Source organism: Cibotium barometz, chromosome 9 (assembly GCF_041138505.1).
Source record: "Cibotium barometz isolate CiBa-2024 chromosome 9, ASM4113850v1, whole genome shotgun sequence".
NCBI classification, from domain to species: domain Eukaryota; kingdom Viridiplantae; phylum Streptophyta; class Polypodiopsida; order Cyatheales; family Cibotiaceae; genus Cibotium; species Cibotium barometz.
Window position 1 is genome coordinate 41,115,441 of NC_141054.1, and position 12,524 is coordinate 41,127,964.

At 49.8% G+C, this 12,524-nt stretch overlaps 1 protein-coding gene across 6 annotated transcripts in view; it reads left to right on the top strand.

The window, feature by feature from the left end:
• The window catches only part of LOC147635588 (UDP-galactose/UDP-glucose transporter 5B-like), an 89,527-nt gene that overhangs the window by 57,961 nt on the left and 19,042 nt on the right, over positions 1-12,524 (top strand). The gene's annotated exons all lie outside the window — the stretch shown is intronic.

Sequence of the window (12,524 nt, forward strand, 5' to 3'; positions counted from 1 at the left end):
TTTGGTGCGCATTTCCCTGCGTATGTGCACGTACGCAACGCAACCAAACACTCTCAAGTGCTTGTATGACGGAGGCTTCCCTGTCCATACTTCCTCTGGCACTTTCCCACCAAGCCTCGTGTTAGGTGACCTATTTATAAGGTGAACGGCTGTCATAACAGCTTCAGCCCAAAAACCATGAGGTAATGCAGCATGTGACAACATAGAACGGACCTTCTCCTGAATGGTCCTGTTCATCCTCTCTGCTGTCCCGTTTTGTGGAGGATCATAAGGAGTAGAGAGCTCCCTCTTGATGCCTTTAGCATCACAAAAGTCCTGAAACTGTTTGGACATATACTCTCCACCATTGTCGGAACGCAAAGCCTTCAGTGTTTTGCCAGTTTGATTCTCAACAAGAGCAACAAACTTCTGAAACACTGAGAATGTATCACTCTTCAAACGAAGAGGATAAACCCACACCTTGCGTGTGGCATCATCTATAAAAGACGCAAAATATTTTGCCCCTCCCAAAGAAAGCTGAGGCATCTCACATACATCTGTATGCACAAGCTCTAACTGAGCATCTTTCTGTCCAAGAGCTTTCTTGTGGGGGCACTGCAGTTGCCTGCCATATATACAATGCTCACAAAACTGAAAACTTGAAAACTTTAGAGAAGGCAAGTAACCCAAACGAGACAATTGCTCCATTCCCTTGACACTCATGTGTCCCAACCGGCTATGCCACATAGAGATTTCCGGCAGCTCGGTTGCATTTACATTAGCTGGGTGACAAACACCTGCATGCATAAAGTAAAGAGTGTCCACCTTAGAGCCTCTGGCAACAACCAGTGAGCCCTTACTAATCTTCCACTTTCCACGACCAAATGTGGTAACATAATCAGCATCATCAAGCTGTCCAGTAGAAAGCAGATTCTTCTTGATCTCAGGCACATGCCTGACATCATGGAGCATAAGCTGTGAGCCATCTGAAAACACAAGCCTCACATCACCTCTGCCAAGAATCTTGCATGCATGGTTATCACCCAAATAAACCACTCCTTCATTGCCAGCAGTATACCTGACAAACAAGTCTCTGCAACCTGTGACATGAAAGGAGGCACCTGAATCAATGATCCATGAGTGCATACCATGATCACCTGTAAGAAGTGAATGGGCATCAAGTGAAGACGTAAATAGGACCTCATCCTCATTGCCACCTGCATGTGACACATTGATTTCTTCAATCTTGACTCCACTTTTGCCCTTTGGCTTTACATCTTTGGCTTCATCTTTCTCTTTGTCTTTGCCTTTTCTCTTTTCCTTTTGATCATTTTTCCATTTGTAGCATTGCTTTTTAATGTGTCCCTTCTTGCCACAATAATGGCATTCCAAATCCTTTTTGGAGCGAGACTTGCTCCTTCCCCTTTCTTGGCTTTTTCCCCTTTGCTGGGATCTCCCACGTGCATTCATTGCATTGGACTTTCCAACAGAGTTGTTTTTCCTGTTCATCTCTTCTTGAAGAAGAGCACCCTCAACATCTACATATGACAGCATAGCATGCGAATTGCTAGTGGCTGTCCTGAATGTGTCCCAACTCTCTGGCAAAGTGCATAACAGAAAAGTGGCTTTGAACTCATCGTCCATTGCCAACTTTTGATTAATGACCTGGCTGACAATACCATTAAACTCATTTAGATGGGCTGTCATAGACGCCCCTTCCTTCATCTGAAGACCTATGAGTTTCTTCAACCAATACACTTTGCTTGAGGCACTTTGTTGGGCATACAAGTCCTGCAATCTCTGCCACATTCCCCAAGCTGTCTTCTCTTCACGAATGCTGAAAAGTAATGAGTCTGACACAGACAACATGATAGTAGATCTTGCCAGCTCATCCATATCTTCCCACTCTTCAGCAGTAAGAGAAGCGGGCATTACACCCCTTTCTTTGATAGGCTTGTGCTGCTTTTTCTGGAGCAACACATTGTAGCACTGGGTTTGCCAAATATCATAATTATGCGAGCCTTCAAGCTTCTTGATGTGAAGCAATGAAGAGCTCTCACCTGTGGTTGCCATAGCAAAATGCAACCTGTCAATGCCTGACTCCCTACAAAATGTGCAAACACTGCACCAAAAGCACACAAAGTGCTCACAGTTTTTCTCCCAAGCTTTATCTCCCACTGCGGAAGCACAAATGCAACTTTTCTCCCACTTTATGTGATGAAATCACCAAAATCTGGTTGCTGCAGATTTTGGACAGCACCTTAAATGTGCTCTGTTGCCCTTCCAAAGTACTGTACAGCAGTACCAAGTGCTCACCAATGATGTACCAAACCTGTACCGGCAAGTACATCAGCTGAAATTGAACCTTTTGGTCACTCAAAACAGTGTACAGCCATGCCAAAACTTGCACAAAGCTGTGCCAAATCTGTACCAGCAGGTACAATAGCAATAAATGCTCTCCTGGCTGTCCAAATGAGTGAAAATCAGACTTTTACAGTCCTGTACACTGCATGCAACAGTTCCGAACAGAAATTGGGCAAAAGCCCCTTGACTGCAAGCTGATTTCTGAGGATTCAAGGCATAAATGTCTTGCCTGCTGCTTTGCCAAGCTCAACAAGCATACGAACTTGAAAAGCCCCTTGATTTAAGATCAATTGCTGATCATACATGGTACATTGACGCACATGAAGGCATCCAGAGTGTTCACGATGCTTCCCCCTGGCCACATATACATCCAATACATGAAACCCTCTTGATTTACAGGCACATTGAGTGCTTGTAAGGAATCAACACATTATCCACAGCATCAAATGCGATTGCCTGCATGCAAATCAACCAAATCGGCACAAAAGCCCCTTGATTTGCACTGCAATTTGCTGCAATTTGCTGCAATTTTGCCCAAATGTGCGATTTCTCACATCATACAGCATGTATGAGTGCTTAATTGCACAATTACATCAAAAGCCCCAAATTTCGACATCCAATTTCCTGCAAATTGATCCTGATTGTGACCAATGTCCTGCAAATTGATCCTGATTGTGACCAATGTCACCCAATTTTGCCAATTTTGCTCAAAATTGAGCAATTCGACACCTGTATCTGCTCAATTGTTGATTGTACTTGCTCAATTGCAAATCCCAAAAAAAAATTGAGGAAAATACCTTGTAATTTTCTGATTTTTCTCCAATTTGCAGGCTGAATTTTGTTGTTGCAGGAAAAAAGGGGGGTTGATGCTGTGCAGAAGGGGGGTGATGAAGCTGCTGTAGCTGTACACCCATGCTGCAGGCTGCCTACGCTTAGCTTCTGGGCTGCATCCAGTATTGGAGGGTAGCGTGTAGGCGGCCTCTCTCACTCCACCAGGCAGCGGTGACGTGTAGGCTGCCTCAGCAGGCAGCGATGGCCGATACACAACTGCAAGCATATACAAGCGCAGCTAATCAAGCTTGGCGCCGGCCTTTCAGAAAGTGAACGCTGGGCGTCCATACTCAGGCGAGCGAACGCAAGGCGCTGGTGGCTTGCGCACAATGGGGAAGGTGACGAGCAGCGCCGTCTTCGCCTGTAGCCTAGTGGTGCTACACACTTCGGCGCTTCGCCTGCTGTGGCGCTGCTTTTACGTGTTTGCCCCACGTGCAGCGTTTGTGCCGCCGCCTTCGCCTAGTGGTGGCGGGTAGTAACGAAGCCCTCCCCCCTTTCCTTGCGTTCGCTCCACGTATTCGCCAAGCCTGCCTGCCAATGAATGCACGGTGTCCAAAATCTGTAGCGCCTGCTGTTGACGGGCAATGGTGTGTCGCCTTCGCCTGCACTTCGCTAATAATTCAACGCCCGCCTGCTGGTCTCGCCTATTGGAGCTGTCGCTATGAGATATTGCTGCTCAGCTGTTGGTCTGCGTTGTAGAAGCACAAGAGAGAACTCAGCGCCTGCACCTTCTTCTCCTCTACAGCAAATTCGACACCACCAGTCTCTACAGCAAATTCGACACCACCAGTTGGAAGTTCAGGCTTTGATACCAGTTGAATGGGAGAATTAGGGTTTAGGTTAGAGATTCATGTGGGAGACATACACAGAGAGAACAAGGGAGAGAGAGAGAGAGAGTTGTGGGGATAAGTCAACTCATGAGGCATGAGTGTGTGACTCCCCTATCACACATGTATATTGCACTCGTACACATAGTGCACTTAGTACATTAAAAGTACTAAGTGTACTATGTACTATAACTTATGGGCTTGTACACACTATAAGGGTGGGCATAGTGCCTTTACCCCAACATGGCGTAGGATGAGAGAGCCTATCTCTGTGTTATGGTCCCCAGTGCTCTCTCGCTCTCGCCAGCCCCTCGCCCCCCTCTGTGCCCCCTCTCGCCAGCCCCTCGCCCCCCTCTGCCCCCCCTCCCGCCAGCAGCCCCCTCTGCCCCAGCCCTCCCTCCCGCTCTCTCTCTCTCTCTCTCTCTCTCTCTCTCTCTCTCTCTCTCTCTCTCTCAGGAGACTCGTTCAGAGCATAGAGGACGGGGCTCAGGAGGAGTGGCAGTATTGTTTAGAGAGGAGCTACAACCACTGATACATATAGTCCGCAGAGATGAGCAGGCTAGGTACATGTGGGTTAGACTGAGGGCAGAGACGGGCAGATATCTCTACATTGCTATATGCTATTTTGCTCCTAGTACATCAGTGTATGCATCACCTAGCGAGCAGTCTCCCTTTTCTATTTTGGATGATGACATTTGGGAGTTCTCCAGGGATGGTGACATCATTCTCCTGGGGGACTTCAATGCCAGGACCGCCCATAACCAGACAGTATTTTATGATACCTCAGAGGAGATGTTGAGGGAGCTTTATGTTAGGGATATGGGCCTATCTAGACTCTCACAGGATGAAGAACATACAGTGTATGGGCGGTATTTGATAGACATGGGGACTGCACATGGATTGGCCATCCTGAATGGCCTACAGAGATTCCCGACATCGGGCGGTTTCACTTGCTTTCCACATAGGCATGGTGCTAGTACAGTGGACTATGTTATGGCTCAGCCCAGTCTCATTCCCTCTTTTCAGGATTTTATGGTAGGCACTAGGCCGGTTGGAATAGCAGTGGATCATGCTATCTTGTCCTTCACTCTCACATTTCAGTTCAGCACCGCTCCATTGGGACAGGTCTCCACACACACTCGTTATACCTTTACGAGGGAGACTGACACCGTGTACACGGATGAGATATACAGACGCTTATGTGCCGAGGAGCCGGGACGGCCATTAGATGAGCTCACTCAGATATTGATAGATACGCTTCATGCTGCAGCATCAGAGGCATATCCCCATAGTCAGCCTACACGGAGACGATCTGGGAACATGCACCAGAACAGTTGGTATGATGAGGAGTGCAGAGAGATGAGGATCAGATTACAGAGAGAGATGCTCATGGGTGTTACCACTCACAGACAGTCACGGATTACCTTCCGGCACCTAGTGCGACGGAAGAAGAGGGCTTATCTTGCTCAGTTAGAGAGGGATTTGTATCAGCTATTTATGAGTCAGGACTCAGGCGAGGCATGGAGACTATTCCATGAGCATTCACCATCACCAGCCATTACCTCCACAGAGATTTGGGGTGAGTATGCAGCATCCCTGTACACAGCAGCAGGACAGCCGCCCCTGCCAGACCCATCGGAGCCATGCCCAGAGACATGTGCTTTCTTTACTGCTGAGATGGTAAGGAAAGCTATTGACAGGATGAGGACTGGGAGAGCATATGATCATGATGGTTTGGTAGCAGAGCACTTTATTCATGCCAGAGATATGCTTGCAGAGCTTATTGCTATGATGTTTAACCGAGCTATGTGTGAGGGTTTTCCTGAGACTTGGAATATGTCCACGATTGTGCCTATCTTCAAGTCAGGGGATCCCATGCTTCCTGGGAATTATCGTACCATCATGATTGGCTAGATTATATGCATCTATTCTTGAGCAGGAGTTGAGTAGATGGGCAAAGAGAGAGGGCATACGTGCATCAGGGCAGGCAGGGTTCAGGAGAGGTTTCTCCACTCTTGACCATATCTTGACACTCAGAGCTATTATTGAGGAGGGCAGATTATATGGCAGGAGGATTTATTGTTGCTTTGTGGATTTCCGCAAAGCTTTTGACACAGTACCGAGAGCCAGACTGATGCGCAGACTACAGGAGATGGGAGTGCCCACAGAGCTGATTTGGGGAATCATGGCTTTATACAGGACAGTTGTGGGACAGGTACGTACTACTCAGGGTATATCTGAGATGGTTCACTCCACTATTGGGGTGAAACAGGGCTGCCCCCTTTCTCCCACCTTATTTGGGATGTACGTGGATGAGGTTTCAGACTATGTAGAGCGGGAGGGTGACAGAGGAGCACAGCTAGCAGGGACATGGATTCCGCTGTTATTGTATGCTGATGATATTGTGCTGATCTCAGATTCTCCAGAGGGGATGCAGCGTCATTTGGATGCATTGCACACATTTGCACAGGACAGTGGATTGTCTGTTAACCTTGGTGAAACCAAGGTGATGGTGTTTAACACCACAGCACAGTGGGTTAGGAGGTCAGTACCCACATTTACATATGGTCAGGAGACAGTGGAGTATACAGATGCATATACTTACCTTGGTGTGGTTTTCAGTGGCCCACTATTTTCCTTGAGGAGAGCAGCGGAGACCAGATTGACCAGAGCTTATGTAGCATTGGGGAGACTAGAGAGGATGTGTTCGCAGGTTCAGTTTCAGGAACCTCGAACAAAGCTCTGGCTCTTTGACACTTTGGTCACTTCAGCCATGCTGTATGAAGTGGAGATATGGGGACCCTCAGTGGATCACCACAGCCGAGCTAGTAGCACTGATGGATGGAGACATATGGAGAGGCCCTTGGTTTCTATGATTTCCCGGATGATTAGGGCCAAGGCCTCCGTACCACATGATATTATCCGTGCAGAGATGGCTGCCCCCCCATTGGTGGTAGAGGCACTCACTCGATCAGTCTCCTTTATACATAGCACTTGGGCCCTCCCTAGAGACAGATATGCTCGCTTAGCCCTGGAGTCTTCACGACAGTTGGCATCACAGGGAGACGGATCATGTTGGTATGCACAGATGACAGCTTGGTTCCAGTTGCATGGCTTTAGTATGGAAAGGCTACCTCCATTTCAGTACTCCCTGGATGCACCCTCCCTCTCTCTCACACGGGCAGAGATTACCAGACTTATGAGGCAGGACTTGATTCAGCTGGACACTAGGAGGACATGGATACAGCCGACACAGGAACTTGGTACGAAGATGGCTTTCTATAGAGATCATCTCCTCCAGCTCACGCAGGATGGGTTTGTGATTAGACCCAGCTACATGGATACTCATCTTTCTCATGGGGTACGATGTGCTATTGGTCAGATGCGCACATCCTCACACCAGCTAGAGATTGAGACTGGCAGATTCAGAGGAGTACCAGCTGAGGCCAGGATTTGTCAGCTGTGCCAGATGGAGCCAGAGACAGAGTTACATTACATATGTCACTGTCCAGTATATTATGAGATACGAGGCCGTTTTCACTGCCTGTTTAGAGAGGGTTTCGGACCACTTTCTAGAGTCATGAGATACCAGGATCAGAGATGCCTCGGATTATACTTGCTGGAGCTTCGTAGACATAGAGAGGGTCTCTTGAGAGGGACGAGATCAGAGAGGGAGAGACACCTACAGAGGCAGATTACAGACTTCTTTCGACCAGAGATTGAGCAGTCAGGCCAGCAGGCATTGCAGCTAGCCCCAGAGTATAGCCGCACTAGAGGTACACTGATTGATCAGGCTATAGAGCTGGGGCGGTCCAGGCGCCCCAAGATGAGAGGCCCATCTCGACACCGGCGGAGACTACATCAGAGGATCAGGACCATACTAGCACGGCATGGGAGACGTCCAGTCAGAGTACTCACCATGGAGGACATTGAGGATATCCGCCATCGACCGATGAGAGACATCTTTGGATAGTGATGCTTACCTTTGTTGCTGGAGTTTTCCTCCCAGATGTTATCCATTAGGAGCTCCTAGTACCGTACTTTTCCTCACAGTTATTTCAGTTTCAGTTAGTTGTTTTTAGCTTTTCTTACACAGACATTGTATCAGATCCACCAATTGTTGTAACCTTTTTGGTCTCATAGGTCATTTTGGCCTTTTGAAGACGTTAATATATCATTTCATTTCATTTCTCTCTCTCTCTCTCTCTCTCTCTCTCTCTCTCTCTCTCTCTCTCTCTCTCTCCCCCGCTGCCTGCCTGCGTCCCCCCCCCTCCCGCTTCGCTCTACGCCCACCCCTCCCACTGCCTGCCTGCGTCCCCCCTCTCTCTCTCTCCCGCTGCCCGCTTCGCTGCCTGCCTGCGTCCCCCCTCTTTCTCTCTCCCGCCGCGCCCACCCCTCCACCTTCGCCCTCCCCCTCCCACTTTGCTTTGCGCCCACCCCTCCCGTTGCCCCCTTCGCTGCCCAGCTCGCGCTGTGCTGGCCTACCCTCCATTGCTTGTGTAGCCCGTCTCTCTCTCCATCACACCTGTTCGCCTGCATTCGCCCCCTCTGTGTGTAGCCCCTCTCTTTCGTCAGGCCTCTCTGTCACTGTTCGCCTGCATTCGCCCCCTTTTGTGTGTAGCCCGTCTCTCTCGTTAGGCCTCTCTGTCACCGATTTGCTTCGCGCCCTTTTCCCCACCCACCCTTGCTCAGGCCCCCAAGGCAGCAACATAATGGGGACTTGAATTTCATCCATTTCTTCTCTTTCTCTCCCACATATTTACCTGCTCCTTTCAAACATTCCCTCCCTCTACAATGGGAGGGTCTACAGATGACAAAATCAGCCAGCTTGATCATATCCTTAGGGATCTTATCAAGGACCAGAAGAAGACATTGGACAGCACCATCACTGCCATCAAGGACTTATTGACGTGCATGGGGAAGCTGGAGGCCGAAGCGGAAATATGGAAGGAAGAGAAGCTTACCATGCAAGAGGAGTGGGAGAAGGAAAAGCTCGCCATGCAAGAGGAAATCATCCTTTTGAAGGGCGAAGTGGCATCCTTACGCGATCGTCCACGGGAGGAAGGAGAGACTCTTGAGGTGGACAAAGAGGCAATCAAAGAAGAGATCACCAAAACCCTCACCCACACAATCGAGGGGAAAATGGAGGCGGCCCGCGAAGGATGGGTAGAAGTGATGAAGAAGAACATCAAAAAGGAGGTGCAAGAAGATGTACAAGTGATGAAGAAGAACATCAAGAAGGAGGTACAAGAAGATGTACACATGATGCAGTCTACTCTTGAAGAAGAGAAGATGCGACGGATCCGGCGCCTCAACATCCGTGTCACAGGGATACCAGAGAGCACTACCTCCACGCCCGAGATTGACGGGCGAAACCTATGTACCAAGCTAGGACTAAAGGAGGATGAGCCGCTCCCATTCACTAGAGTATGGAGGACAACCCCAAAGGACTCCACCAAAGGCAAGGCCTTAGTGCTACAGTTCCCGAACGAGGAGAGTAGGATGAGCTTTATGAGAAGACCGGCTATCTTGAGGAGCTTGCCAGGGGACCCCATCTACTTCGATGATGACCTCACATGGATGCAACTGGAGCATAGAAGATTATGCATGCCGAAGATCAAGGCGGCACGCAAAGAAGGGAAGAAGGCACATTATAGGGATGGTCACATCTACATTGATGGGAAGAGGGTCGAATAGCGCCATTTGGCCTATGAGACACGTAGGAAACAACATGAAGACAAAGAGATACACAGCAATCTGGAACTGTAATGGAGTCCTATGGACACATCCAGGGAGACTTGAGGAGGTGATGGAGGGCCGGGATATCATCTTGATGACAGAGACACATGAGAGCCCGGAGAGGGGCTTACCACGGGTTGAGGGTTATCAGTGGGAGTCAGCTCACCTACAGGGGATGAGACAGGCCACCTCCCGAGGTTCAGGAGGTATTGTAGTGCTTTTCAGACATGGGTTACATGAGCATGTTCGAGTCGTAGCACGAGACTCGGAGGCGAGATACATGTGGATTAGCTTACACCTCTCGGAGACCAGATGGATTTATATCGCCCTTTGCTACTTTCCTCCAAAGGAGTCGCGGTTTGCCACCACCGAGGAGCCGGGTGGAGGAGAGGCTAGTGAGTCTCCATACTTTGTCTTATCTGAGGAGGTCTTACACTATTCGACACTGGGAGAAGTCTTCTTGATGGGGGACTTCAATGCACGGACTCAGAGCAGACTGCGAGATCTATGACTTTGAGGATCCCTTGAGACTAGAGCCGCTAGCTACAGAGGATACATGGACCACTCGGATCTCCGCTGATGGAGGAGCTGACAGCACTGGATATGGGCAACATTTGCTGGAGCTTGGGGCCCGACACCATCTCGTTATTTCAGGTGGGTTGACTTGCTTTCCAGTGGGAGGCGGCAGTAGTATAGTGGATTATGTGATGGGATCCCTGGAGGCAGTAGATATGGTGTCTCACTTCACCGTACTACCATGCCCCATTGGGGCGGATCATACATACCTATCCCTCACTTTCAGGAGCTTACTGGAGACCCACCCACCCATCATACAGCCACCACGCACTATTTTTCACTTCACTCAGGACCTAGCCGAGGTGTACGACTATCATGTTCATGATCAGCTATTTGCCTTAGATCCATTGGCACCCATGGCCATGCTCACCTCCCAGCTCTCACATGTACTGTACTCCGCAGCCGCGCGAGGAGTTTCCCATACCACATACAGACAGGACGGCCACCTACATTTGGGGGCATGCCCCAGATCCGATGGTATGATGATGAGTGCAGAAACCTTTACCGCAGTCTCCGAGTGCAGAGGGCTCGCGGGGAGATCACCCAGAGGCAGGCAGGCAGGAGGATGCATACTCTCACCCGCCGTTAGCGGCGAGCTTATGAGGAGGCTCAGTACTGGGACACATATCACATGCTCATGAGCAGAGATGCTGCTGTTGCTTGGAGGAGACTCAGAGAGCCCCGTCCTCCCACACCTATTGCCGATCCTCAGACCTAGCAGACATATGCAGAGAGACTTTATGATGTGCCTGCACAGCCCCCTATACCACAGCCCACAGAGCCATGCTCCACAGTCTCCATCTTCTTCACCCCACCTATGGTTAGGAGGGCCATATGCCAACTCCAACATGGACGGGTGACAGATCATACAGGATTACAGGGAGAGCATCTCATCTATGCTATTGATACATTGGCACCATTTCTTGCTCATCTCTTCAACAGAGCTCTGTCAGAGGGGTTTCCGGTTGAGTGGACGATGCACACTATTGTGCCGATCCATAAAGCGGGAGATGTACTAGACCCCGGGAACTATAGACCATCATGATTGGCCATATATTGGCCAAACTATACGGGGCAGTTTTGGAGGCAGAGCTGAGCACTCATGCAGAGGTTGGGGGATTGAGAGCAGCAGGCCAGGCAGGCTTCTGTCGAGCCTTCTCGACCATCGACCACATTTTTACATTGAGGTGCCTAATTGATCAGGCCAAGGCACGGAGGCAACGGCTCTATTGTTGCTTTGTGGATTTCCGCAAGGCATTTGATACTGTGCCCAGAGAGCGCCTCTTTCGGCGACTACAGACACTAGGCATACCTTCAGACATGATGTGGGGCATATACAGGCTATATGAGCAGGTCTTTGGGAGAGTCCGATGCCCAGGAGGCTTGTCCAACACAGTTGCTAGCACCATTGGTGTGAAGCAGGGGTGCCCGCTCTCCCCCACGCTCTTTGGGCTCTATATTGATGAGGTGGTCGATTACATCACACAGGGAGGAGGCTCTGGGGTTGAGCTATCAGGTATTACTGTCCATGTTATGCTTTATGCTGATGACATCGTCTTGGTATCCGACACGCAGGTTGGGCTTCAAAGACACCTTGTGGCTCTTAATGACATCTGCGCACAGCAGGGGCTCACAGTGAACCTTGGGAAAACCAAGGTTATGATCTTCCACACTTCACCCGTGCAGTCAGGAGCCACACTACTTTCACATTAGCAGGAGGGCGGGTCGAGGTGGTGAGCTCTTATGTTTACCTTGGCATCACATTTACTAGCTCAGCTGGACGCTTCTCCATGGCTCAGGCAGTCCGAGATAGAGTGACCCGGGGGTATGCAGCTCTTGCTGGCCTTGAGCGTCAGTGTCATCAGGCACATTTTCAGGAACCCCGCACGAAGGGGTGGTTCTTTGATACATTAGTGACACCAGCCTTGATGTATGCAGCAGCGGTTTGGGCACCAGGGCTTGCAGCCTCCACATGGGTACAGCGAGAGACCACAGATCTTGATGCTCTCGAGGATGATACGCAGCAAACCATCCGTCCTGCACGACATTGTTCGAGCTGAGTTTGCTGCACCACCTATGGCACTGGAGGCATTGTTCCAGACGATCTTCTTTATATACAGGATGAGGGAGATGCCACGGAGAGATTATCCCGCCGAGCTTTTGAGGCATCCAGTCAGCTGGCCGAGGCTGGACACACTGGATCTTGGT